The 12,265-nt window shown below is 44.4% G+C and overlaps 1 protein-coding gene and 1 pseudogene across 1 annotated transcript in view; both read right to left on the bottom strand.

The window, feature by feature from the left end:
• The window catches only part of ucp2 (uncoupling protein 2), a 51,435-nt gene extending 47,114 nt beyond the window's left edge, over positions 1–4,321 (bottom strand). Inside the window, exon 1 of the mRNA XM_080197547.1 lies at positions 4,244–4,321. The gene's annotated coding sequence lies outside the window, so the exon portion shown is untranslated. The remainder of the gene's footprint in view (positions 1–4,243) is intronic.
• LOC145349620 (U2 spliceosomal RNA) lies at positions 1,216–1,356 on the bottom strand (annotated as a pseudogene).
• Positions 4,322–12,265: the final 7,944 nt, after the last annotated feature.

Below are 12,265 nucleotides of genomic sequence, written 5' to 3' on the forward strand. Positions count from 1 at the left end.
CACTTGCCAACATTAAATTCCATTTGCCAGTTCCTGGCCCATTCGCCCAGCCTATCTAGATCCTTCTGCAGACTCTCCACACCCTCCGCACAATTTGCCTTTCCACCAATCTTGGTGTCATCGGCAAATTTCGACACCATACACTCGGTTCCCTCCTCCAGATCATTCCAGATCAACACACTCTGTGACAAACATCAGATGTTGCTGGAGGATCAAGCACAGTGGCACAGTGGTTAGCACTGCTACCTCACAGTGTCAGGAACCCAGGTTTGATTCCCAGCTTGGGTCACTGTCTGTGTGGAGTTTACAATTCTCCCTATGTCTGTGTGGGTTTCCTCTGGGTGCTCCAGTTTCCTCCCACAGTCCAAAGATGTGTAAGTTAGGTGGGTTGGCCATGTGAAATTGTTCCTTTTTAAAAAAGTTTTATTCCAATTCAATCAAATCAAGTCCAATTCAGAGTCCCAACAAGTTGGGACATTCCCGATCCAAGCTGACAAGACAGGGCTCTCACCTCCTGTCTTGGGCTTGATCTACATGATCCAAGCTGATTGGAGTAGGTATAGCTCCTCCTCCAAGGTTGAGATGCAACTTTTAAAAATTGCTTCAAATGAAGCTAAAATGTAACCTAATGACTTCAACCAAGCACAGCATGTCGATACTACATTTGATCTTAACCAAAAGGCCAAGAATTCACAATGACTATTGTATTCAGCACTTTGCACGAGACCAATCTGTGTTCTTCACATATCCAACCTCAAACATACTCTGAAAAATCTTCACCATTCCACCTTGAGTCTTATAACTGTGCAGTACTTTAAGGCTTTGCTTTTGTGTTATTTTTGCTCATCAGTCACATCTGATAACACCCTAGATCATAAACTGCACCTTGTCTCCTGTGAAAAAGATGAGGACACTCCCTTCTCTTCAGTCACTCTTGCCAAGAATTTTCAAATGTATATTTACAAGACCCACAACAATCTATATTCATATAGCATCGTTAACATAACAAACTGTCCCAAGGAGCGTTATAGAACAAAACTTTTTTTCACTCTATTCCAATCCAATCAAGTCAAATCAAGTCCAATTCAGATTCCCAACAAGTTGGGACATTCCCGATCCAAGCTGACAAGACAGGGCTCTCACCTCCTGTCTTGGGCTTGATCTGCATGATCCAAGCTGATTGGAGTAGGTGTAGCTCCTCCTCCAAGGCTTGATCTAATTTGCATCTTTGCCAAAAGGCCGAGATGCCGTTTTAAAAAATTGCTTCAAATGAAGCTGAAATGTAACCTAATGACTTCAATCAAGTGCAGCATGTCGATACTACACTTGATCTTAGCCAAAAGGCTGAGAAGCGGATAACATTAACTTAAGTCTGAGGTCATGTTATAGAATGAAATATGACACTAAGCTCCATAAAGAGATACTGGGTGGGATATTCCAAGCCTCCCCCCCTCCCCAAACCACTCTCATCCTGGACATTTTTTTGTGGCGATACAGTGGCCTGCTCTTGAAGCTTTTCATCCTGCCACTGTCAACGGGGTTTCTTGTTGTTCATAAAAGAGAAAAGCAATTTAGGGAAGAAATTCTTGGGTTTGGAGCCCAGGCAACTGAAGGCATGGCCTCCAAAGGTGAAACAATTCTAATTAATTATAACATTATATTATGGGCAGCACAGTGACACAGTGGTTAGCACTGCTGCCTTACAGTACCAGAGACCCGGGTTCGATTCCTGGCTTGGGTCACTACCTGTGTGGATCTGCACATTCTTCCCATGTCTGCATGGGTTTCCCCCAGGTGCTCCAGTTTCCTCCCACAGTCTGAAAGATGTACTGGTTAGGTGCATCGGCCATGCTAAATTCTCCTGAACAAGCATCAGAGTGTGGAGACTAGGGGATTTTCACAGTAACTTTATTACAGTGTTAGTGTAAGTTCACTTGTGACAATAATAAATAACTTTAAACTAATTATAATTTATACATTCTACTTGACAATATTCTATCTTATCATGTTTTATTTAAAGTCCTTGAAATGTTTCTCCTCTTTTAACCAACAATAGTGAAACTGATTTTTCAAACTTTTTTCCTCTTACCTCAAAGATGGACACTCATCCCAGAACCTGGTTTCACAGATGGAATCAGTCTTCATGTATCATTTCATTATATTGCGAACCTAAACACTGCATGCTTGAGATTACATCAGAAAGTAACCCAATTCAGATGTACTTTCCAGAGAAGTTGGCTGGATGTTGATGAAGAACCAACCTGTGAGCACAGCAAGAGCAACGAAGAACCCCTGGTGTTAACCAGTCTGGCAAAGACCAGGGATGAACTCTAGACTCTTCCTGGCAAATTATCTATCTGCGAACTGGTAAGATGGCAGCACGGTGGCACAATGTTTAGCACTCACAATGCAAGGGACCCCGGTTCAATTCCTGGCATGGGTCACTGTCTGTGTGGAGTCTGCACATTCTCCCTGTTTCTGCGTGGGTTTCCTCCGGGTGCTCTGGTTTCCTCCCACAGTCTGAAAAATGTGCTGGTTAGGTGCATTAGCCATACTAAATTCTCCCTCAGTGTCTCTGAACAGGTGCCAGAGTGTGGCGACTAGGGGATTTTCACAGTAACTTCACTGTTAATGTAAGCCTACTTGTGACACTTATAAATAAACTTTAACTTTACTTTATATCATGGCTAGCAAGTTAAGCCAAGCACCACTGAGTAACCAAGGCAGGTAAATTCGGGGTAGATTTTCACTTGCTAAACCAGGGAATTCATTTTGTGATCTGGGACTTTCTCCTTGTTGCTTTAATAAAGTTTCCTTTGGTCCTTCCACAATTACCAGGTCCATAGTGCAGAGGTCGTTGGCATATTCAGAACAATATTAGTGTCACAAATTAAGGTGAATTTGGTGTTATATTTTTAAATCTGATTTCGGACAACGTAAATATAAATTTTGAAAAATATCTTTGGACTGTTTTGCCCAGAATCAGTTGATCTAAGTGATTTGGAAATAGTTGACACATAATTTTTCAGATCAATAACAGCTGGCCCACATTCACTGTTGATATTATCTATTGATCAACTCCTTGGCAAATCCCAGTTATAACAAAGGCAAGGCCATTGCATTGTGCTGGAGTCTTTGTAAGGGGGAAGTCTGTGCACACTTTAACACAGGAGGTCCGGTAATCTGCACAATGTTTGTTTGCTTCTTTATTAGTATAAAGTCTGTTTCATAATAAGCATGGGTCTTCAAAATAACAAGTAAATAAGATGAAAGAAAACCCGTTCTTTGCTGAGCACTATGCAGACATGAATTATTTTCCCTATATCTTTAACCAGACACGTACACTAGTTTCCAGTGCAATCAAACCAAAACAGAAAAAGACTCTCTTGTCTGTGTATAGAAACTTCAGGTCCTACTAGGGCCAGGTTCTCAACCAGTCTCCATTAATATTCCAGTATGATGTTATCTGCGAGGGTGTCCCAGCTTGATACACCGGTTTGCGGTGGCGTATAGTTCTGTTTCTGGAATGGTGTGATGACTCACATGAATCCTCACTGAGAATAGCCAGTCCAGTCGTCATGTAACAATTACTGAAGACTATTTATTCAATTAAAGAAGACAAATACACCCACCATACCCACACACACACAGGACTACAATACTCTAAGACAATTAAGTATATGAATCACTGAATGCACACACAATTTATGCAGAAATTACCCCTTGTTCCAAAATATATGAATGGTATGTTTGTCTGTATCTCGTGCAAGAAATAATACTTTTCAGTTCTTACATGTCTTTCAGCCAGCATGCCCACATTCCTGTGGCGCTGACTAAATTCTGCAGGGCTGAGGTAGCAGTCAATGAGAACCTGAACCTTCTGAACAATTGGTAAAAGAGCCACATTAATACATGTGACAATAATAAATCAATTAAAATCAAATATATCCACAATCCCAAAACTCCTCAAGACTTCTCCTTTCCCAAACAACAACCAAATTAAATAAATCTATGGGTTAAATCCAGCTTATAGTTACCTCATGATACCAGGCTGAGGATCAAGGCGAGGAAATATAGTTTCCTCGTCCTGCAAAGATATTTAAATTGCCATTATGAAGGTTTCTACACTGCCTTGGCTCTAAGGCTTGGATGTGGGCCTCACTTCCTGTCTGTGAGTGATGGACTGGCCTCTCAGGCTCAGAGGTAAGCCCTCCTCTTGGCTGCTAGATGTAAGTTGGCCTACCTGCTTCTGAAGCAAGTACATAATTTCCCTCTTTGATTCTTCATTGGGCTGTTTGCATTGCTCAAATTCCATAACTAAGAAATTAGCATCTGTACGGCTCCTCTGATCTCTCAGCTTGGTAAGCTGTTTCCTTCTGACAGGGTGATTTACACCTGGTTCTGTCGAGATGCCTGCTAATCGCATTACTGAAAAAAATCACATGTTTTGATTGCTGGCCACATCGCTGTCACTAGGCAGATCAAACTACCAGTCTTCAGGAGAACAGTGACCACAACACCACACAACCCTGCCACAGCAACCTCTGCAAGACATGCCGGATCATCGACATGGATACCATCATCACACGTGAGAATACCATCCACCAGGTACATGGTAAATACTCTTGCAACTCGGCCAACATTGTCTACCTGATACGTTGCAAGAAAGGATGTCTCGAAGCATGGTACATTGGGGAGACCATGCAGACGCTATGACAACGGATGAATGAACATCGCTCGACAATCACCAGGCAAGACTGTTCCCTTCCTGTTGGCGAACACTTCAGTGGTCACGGGCATTCAGCCTTTGACCTTCAGGTAAGCGTTCTCCAAGGTGGCCTTCACGACACGACACGCAGAGTCGCTGAACAGAGACTGATAGCCAAGTTCTGCACACATGAGGACGGTCTCAACAGGGATCTTGGGTTCATGTCACACTATCTGTAACCCCCGTGACTTGCCTGGGTTTGCAAAACCTCACTTACTGTACTGTCTGGAGACAACACACATCTCTTTAACCTGTGATCAGTGCTCCTTCCACTCACATTGTCAGCCACTTTAGGACTTGAACAGCAGGTTAGGTGTAAGGATTCGCATTCTAATCAGTAATCTCTAAACTGTCTATGCTTTATATGCTCTGTCTGAGGCCAGAACTCTCCATTCAACTGACGAAGAGGGAAACCTCGAAAGCTTGTGCGTTTACTATCAAATAAATCGGTTGGACTAAAACCTGGTGTTGTCAGACTTTTTACTAGGCAGATTTCCACCGGCCACCACTAGAATCAGATGGGCGAGAGGCGAACAGTAGGAAGCTCTGTTAATCTGGAACAGGATTTTCCTGTTATGTGTTGGGGTTGCTCACCAACTCTCCTCCTCCACATTGTTTACCTCTGCAGGCATTCAGGCAGGCACAACTTATGTTCCTCTGCAGACACTCCACCAGGCCCCTGCAGGCTCTCGCCCTCTGTCTAAGCGCCCTCTTTTTATACCCACCCCTGTTTCCTGTTCCTGTTTCAGCTGTGTAGTTCTGGCAAGAGTGAGTGTATAGAGAGGTACCACCCCTTCTCAATTCAGCCCACTGCTCTGTCATATAGCTTAAATTTAACATATGTAAGTATAGGTGGCACAGTGGTTAGCACTGCTGCCTCACAACAGCAGGGACCTGGGTTCAATTCTGGCCTCGGGTCACTATCTGTATGGAGCTTGCACATTCTCCCCGTGTTTGTGTGTGTTTCCTCCGGGTGTTCCTTCTTCCCATAGTCCAAAAATAGGCAGATCAGGTGAATTAGCCATGCTAAATTGACCCTAGTGTCAGGGGGATTAGCAGAGTAAACGTATGGGAACTAGGCCGGGGTGGGATTGTGGTCGGTGCAGACTCGATGGGCCGAATGGCCTCCTTCTGTATTGTAGTGATTCTATGAAGAATGGGGAAATCGGGGAATTCATTATTGCCAATGGCTAAAACAACAAGAGAAGATTTTGGCCCAGTATCCATACTCACAATGTTAATTATTTTTCAAACTGAATTGGGGAATTGTTTCTGCCAATCAATTTCCTATCTTTGTCAGTCATCAAAAGAATCATTTCACCCCACTCTCAGCATCTCATTGTTAATTGTCCACAACATATCTTGTAATAATGGCCTTCTTGAGATGTCAAGTCACATGCTCTTCGTGAAACTGCTGCATAATCTTTCATGGTGATGTGGTGTTTACTCCTATTTGGAGCAGAGGGAACGCTCCAGATTATTGGTTTCCTATGCTCTATAGCTTACGATGAGAGAGCAGTCGATCCCACTGGCAGCCCGTCCACCATCTTCAACATTCACTCCCCATACCACTGTGGCTGCAATGTGTACGTTCCACAACTAATCACCAAGGCTTCTTTGATAGAACCTCCATAACCCTTCAGGACCTAAGAGGACAGAGGATGCAAACTGATGTGAATACTGCCACTTACAAATTCCCTTCCAAATCACCAACTTAAACCGCCATTCCAACTTAGATATTTATGGAATCATAGAGCACAGAAGAGCTCTTTGGCCCATTGAGTCCACACCGACACATTAGAAACACTTGGCCAACACTTGGCCTGTAGCCCTGAATGTTATGACGTATCCAGCGCTCATCCAGGTACTTTTCAAAGGAAGTGAAGCAGCCCACCTCTACTAAACTCCCAGGCAGTGCATTCCTGACCATCACCAACCTCTGAATGAAATATGTTTCCTTACATGCCCCTTAAACATCCTTCCCCACCTCCACCTCCCCCCCCGACACCTTGAACCCATGTCCCCTCGTGACTGACCCTTTAACTGAGGGGAACAACTGCTCTCTACCCACTCTGTCCATGTTCCTCATTATCTTGTACATTCAATCAAGTCGCCCCTCTGTCTTCTCTGCTCCAATGAACTCAAACCTACCCAACTTCTCTTCATAACTTAAATATTCCATCTCAGGCAACATTCTGGTGAATCTCCTCTGCACCCTCTGCAATCACATCCTTCCAACAACGTGGTGACCAGAACTGCAGTAATCTAGCTGTGGCCTCACCAAAGTTCTATACAACTTCCACATGACTTCCCTGCTTTTGTAATCTATGCCTTGATTGATAAACGTTGCCAACATTGTCTACCTGATATGTTGCAAGAAAGGATGTCCCAAAGCATGGTACATTGGGGAGACCATGCAGACGCTATGACAACAGATGAATGAACATCGCTCGACAATCACCAGGCAAGACTGTTCCCTTCCTGTTGGCGAACACTTCAGTGGTCATGGGCATTCAGCCTCTGACCTTCGGGTAAGCATTCTCCAAGGCGGCCTTCACGACACACGACAGCGCAGAGTCACTGAGCAGAGACTGATAGCCAAGTTCCGCACACATGAGGACGGTCTCAACAAGGATCTTGGGTTCATGTCGTACTATCTGTAACCCCCGTGACTTGCCTGGGTTTGCAAAACCTCACTTACTGTACTGTTTGGAGACAATACACATCTCTTTAACCTGTGATCAGTGCTCCTTCCACTCACATTGTCGGCCACTTTAAGACTTGAACAGCAGGTTAGGTGTAAAGATTCGCATTCTAATTAGTAATCTGTAAACTGTCTGTGCTTTATACGCTCTGTTTGAGGCCAGAACTCTCCATTCACCTGACGAAGGGACTAACCCGAAAGCTAGTGAATTTACTATCAAATAAATCGGTTGGACTTAAACCTGGTGTTGTCAGACTTTTTACTTGATTGATAAAGGCAAGTATCCCAAAAAGTGTTTTTCACCACCCTACTAACCTGCTCTTTTGCTTTCGGAGATATGTAGACAAACACACCAAGGTCCCTTTGTTCTGCAGAACTTCCTCGTGTGCAACCATTCATTGAATACTTTTGTGTCAAATTACTCCTTCCAAGCTGTATCACCTTACTCTTTTCAGGGCTAAATTTCATCTGCCACTTATCTGCCCATTTCATCTACATCTCCTTGTAGCCCAAGACACCTCATTGTTAACCATCTGTCCAATCTTTGTGTCATCTGCAAACTTATTTATTTTACCTTCCACATAGCCATCTATGTCATTTATATAAATGACAAATAATAATATCATTGTTCCCTCATCATGCCAGGTCAAAACCTTGGAACTCTACTTAACAGCACTGCGGAAGTACCTTTAGCATACAGACTGCAGCAGTGCAAGAAGGCAACTTATCATCACCTTCTCCAGGGTAACCAGGGATACACTAAACAGTGATGCCAATATGCTGAGAATCAATATAAATTGAGGTGCTCTGTCGCGCTTACTGAATACATACTGTCCACGTGTGGGATCAATGACAGATGAACATGACCACCAGAGACCACGGACATCTTGTTTCATTAGAGAAAGAGAGAGAGAGACAATGATATGTTCTCATGGAGCTTGGAGAAACACTCCCCAATAAGCGTGCAGCAAGATGAGGAGGCAAGGCTCCAAAGGCTATCCTAGCTGGTACAGGGATTGAATCAGTGCTGTTGGCATCATTCTGCCCTAAATACGTCTCGCCAGCTGATCCAGATGAGATGTTACAAAGGTAACAAGAAGAAAAAACATAAGACTCTGTATCGGAATGTGCACAGAATAAAGTAAATGAATTGATGGCGCACATTGAAGTAACTAAATATGATCTGATAGACATTATGGAGACATGGCTGCAGCATGAACATAAGAACATAAGAACATAAGAAATAGGAGCAGGAGTAGGCCATCTAGCCCTTCGAGCCTGCCCCGCCATTCAATAAGATCATGGCTGATCTGTCGTGGCTCAGTTCCACTTTCCCGCCCTCTCCCCATAACCCTTAATCCCCTCTCTTATCAAGAACCCATCAACCCACTTCTTAAAAATATTTAGCGAGGCAGCCTCCACCACTTCAACGGGCAGAGAATTCCAGAGATTCACCACCCTTTGAGTGAAGAAGTTCCTCCTCAACTCCGTTCTAAACCGCCTCCCCTTTATCTTGAGGCTGTGCCCCCTAGTCCTACTGTCTTTTTTGAGCGGGAAGAGTCTCTCCACCTCTATCCTATCCATCCCATTCATCATCTTATACGTCTCAATGAGATCTCCCCTCATTCTTCTAAACTCTAACGAGTACAAGCCTAGTTTATTCAGCCTCTCCTCATAGCTCAATCCCCTCAACTCCGGTATCAGCCTAGTAAACCTCCTCTGCACTCCCTCCAGGGCCAAAATATCCTTGCGCAGGTGCGGCGCCCAAAACTGCACACAGTACTCCAGCTGCGGCCTCACCAATGCCCTATACAGCTGCAGCAAGACCTCCCTACTTTTATATTCAATCCCCCTCGCTATGAAGGCCAGCATCCCATTCGCCTTCCTGACCACCTGCTGCACCTGCAAGCTGGGTTTTTGCGACTCATGCACAAGGACCCCGAGGTCCCTCTGCACCGTCGCCTGCTGCAGTTTTTCGCCACGTAAGTAATAGTCCTTCCTACCATTCTTCCTACCAAAGTGGACCACCTCACACTTGCCAACATTAAATTCCATTTGCCATTTCCTGGCCCATTCGCCCAGCCTATCTAGATCCTTCTGCAGACTCTCCACACCCTCCGCACAATTTGCCTTTCCCCCAATCTTGGTGTCATCAGCAAATTTCGACACCCTGCACTCGGTTCCCTCCTCCAGATCATCTATATAAATGGTAAATAGCTGAGGCCCCAGCACCGACCCCTGGGGCACCCCACTAGTCACCAACCGCCAATCCGAATAGCACCCATTGACCCCCACTCTCTGCCTCCTATTTGACAACCAATCCTCTATCCACGCTAACACCCTACCCCCAACTCCATGTCCCCTGACCTTCTGCAATAACCTCTTGTGAGGTACCTTGTCAAACGCCTTCTGAAAATCCAGAAAGACCACATCCACCGGCTCTCCTCTATCCACTGCCCTAGACACATCCTCATAGAACTCCAGTAAATTTGTCAGACACGACTTCCCTTTAATGAAACCGTGTTGCGTCTGCCCTATCAAGCAATTCCCTTCAAGATGCCTCGCAATTTCCTCCTTAATGACGGATTCCAACATTTTACCTACCACAGACGTTAAACTAACCGGCCTATAATTCCCCGCCTTTTGCCTGGCACCCTTCTTAAACAACGGCGTAACATTAGCCGTTTTCCAATCTTCCGGCACTTCCCCGGAATCCAGCGACGTCTGGAAAATAACCACCAAGGCATCCACTATAACCTCCGCCATTTCTTTCAGAACCCTCGGATGCATTCCATCCGGTCCTGGGGACTTGTCCACAATCAGCCCCCGCCATTTCTTTCAGAACCCTCGGATGCATTCCATCCGGTCCTGGGGACTTGTCCACAATCAGCCCCTCCAGTCTGTCGAGCACCACCTCTCTAGTAACAGTAACGACAAGGATTGGTCCTGAATGTTGAGGGAAATATGACATTCAAGAAGAATAGGGAGTTGGGTAAAGGTGGAGGGGTAGCACCATTAATTAAAGATGGCATTGGTGCAATACTTAGAGATGGTTCCAGAGATTAGGATGTGGAATTGGTTTGGGTGGAGATGAGGCTTAATAGGGGATAGAAGTCATTAGTGGGAGTGGACTACAGGCCCCACAATGTAGGACAAAGTGCACAAGAAGAGATGTAGGGTATGTGTGATCAAGTGGTGGGAAAATCATGGATTATTTTAATCTATACATAAACTGTAAAAACCTGATTGGCTGCAATAGTCTGGATGAGGCATTCACAGAACACTCTGAAGATAGTTTTTCAGAGCAACATGTTCCCAGAACCAACCAGAGTACAGATTATATTAGACTTGGTGTTGTGTAATGTAACAGGATTAATTAATGACTTCAGAGTACCCCTTGGTATCAGCGACCACAATACGACAGAATTTTACATCCAGTTTGAAAGAGATAAGAATGGGTTTAAGACTATTATTTTAAAATTAAATAAAAGCATGTATGTGAGCATGAACTCTGAGCTAGATGTAGTGAACTGGGACACAAGCCAAAAGACAGATAAATAGAGAAGCAGTGGCAGACTTTTAAGGAGATACTCAATACTCAAAATAAGTATATTCCCACAATAAAGAAGAATTCTAAGCTATGGACTCACCATCGTAGTTAATTAAATAAGTTAAGCAAGATATCAAATTTAAGGAAAGAAAATATAACTGTGCAGATATAAGTGACAGATCAGATGATTGGTCAGAATATAAAGAATGGCAGAGAATGATAAGATGATATAAGATGATTAGAGGTTTAGATAGGGTGGACAGTGATAGCCTTTTTCCTCGGATGGAGAAAGCTAGCACGAGGGGGCATAGCTTTAAATTAAGGGGTGGTAGTTATAGGACGGATGTCAGAGGTAGGTTCTTTACCCAGAGGGTGGTGAGGGATTGGAATGCCCTGCCTGCTGCAGTTGTAAATGCGCCTAGTTTGGGGGCGTTTAAGAGATCTGTGGATAGGTTTATGGATGGAAAGGGATTGGTTTAGATTAGAGGGTCATTGCTTTTTAATTGGTCGGCGCAACATCGTGGGCCGAAGGGCCTGTTCTGCGCTGTAGTGTTCTATGTTCTATGTTCTAATGTTTAAAAGGTTAATCAGGAGACTGACCTGATGAAGGATCGTGATTCCAAATCAACCTGTTAGACTTTAACCTTGTGTTGTGCAAGCATGCCATATGGCTACCTTATCTACTTGTGTGGCCATTTTCAGGGACCTATGGACTTGAACCCCAAGACTCCTCTGCACATCAGTGGTCTCCTCATCATTGATGTCCTTTAATAGTGATGTGCTCTCCATTTTAACTCCAAAAAAACTCAGAATCCCTGCAGCATAGAAGGAGGCCACATTTGGCCCATCCAGCCTGTACTACAATCCCACCCAGATTCTATTCCTGTCATCCTGAGGCAGAGAGTGGGGGTCAATGGGTGCTATTTGGATTGGCGGTTGGTGACTAGTGGAGTGCCCCAGGGGTCGGTGCTGGGGCCTCAGCTATTTACCATTTATATAGATGATCTGGAGGAGGGAACCGAGTGTAGGGTGTCGAAATTTGCTGATGACACCAAGATTGGGGGAACGGCAAATTGTGCGGAGGGTGTGGAGAGTCTGCAGAAGGATCTAGATAGGCTGGGCGAATGGGCCAGGAAATGGCAAATGGAATTTAATGTTGGCAAGTGCAAGGTGGTCCACTTTGGTAGGAAGAATGGTAGGAAGGACTATTACTTACGTGGCGAAAAACTGCAGCAGGCGACGG

Source organism: Carcharhinus amblyrhynchos, chromosome 10 (genome assembly GCF_965287045.1).
Source record: "Carcharhinus amblyrhynchos chromosome 10, sCarAmb.v2.hapA, whole genome shotgun sequence".
Lineage (NCBI taxonomy): Eukaryota > Metazoa > Chordata > Chondrichthyes > Carcharhiniformes > Carcharhinidae > Carcharhinus > Carcharhinus amblyrhynchos.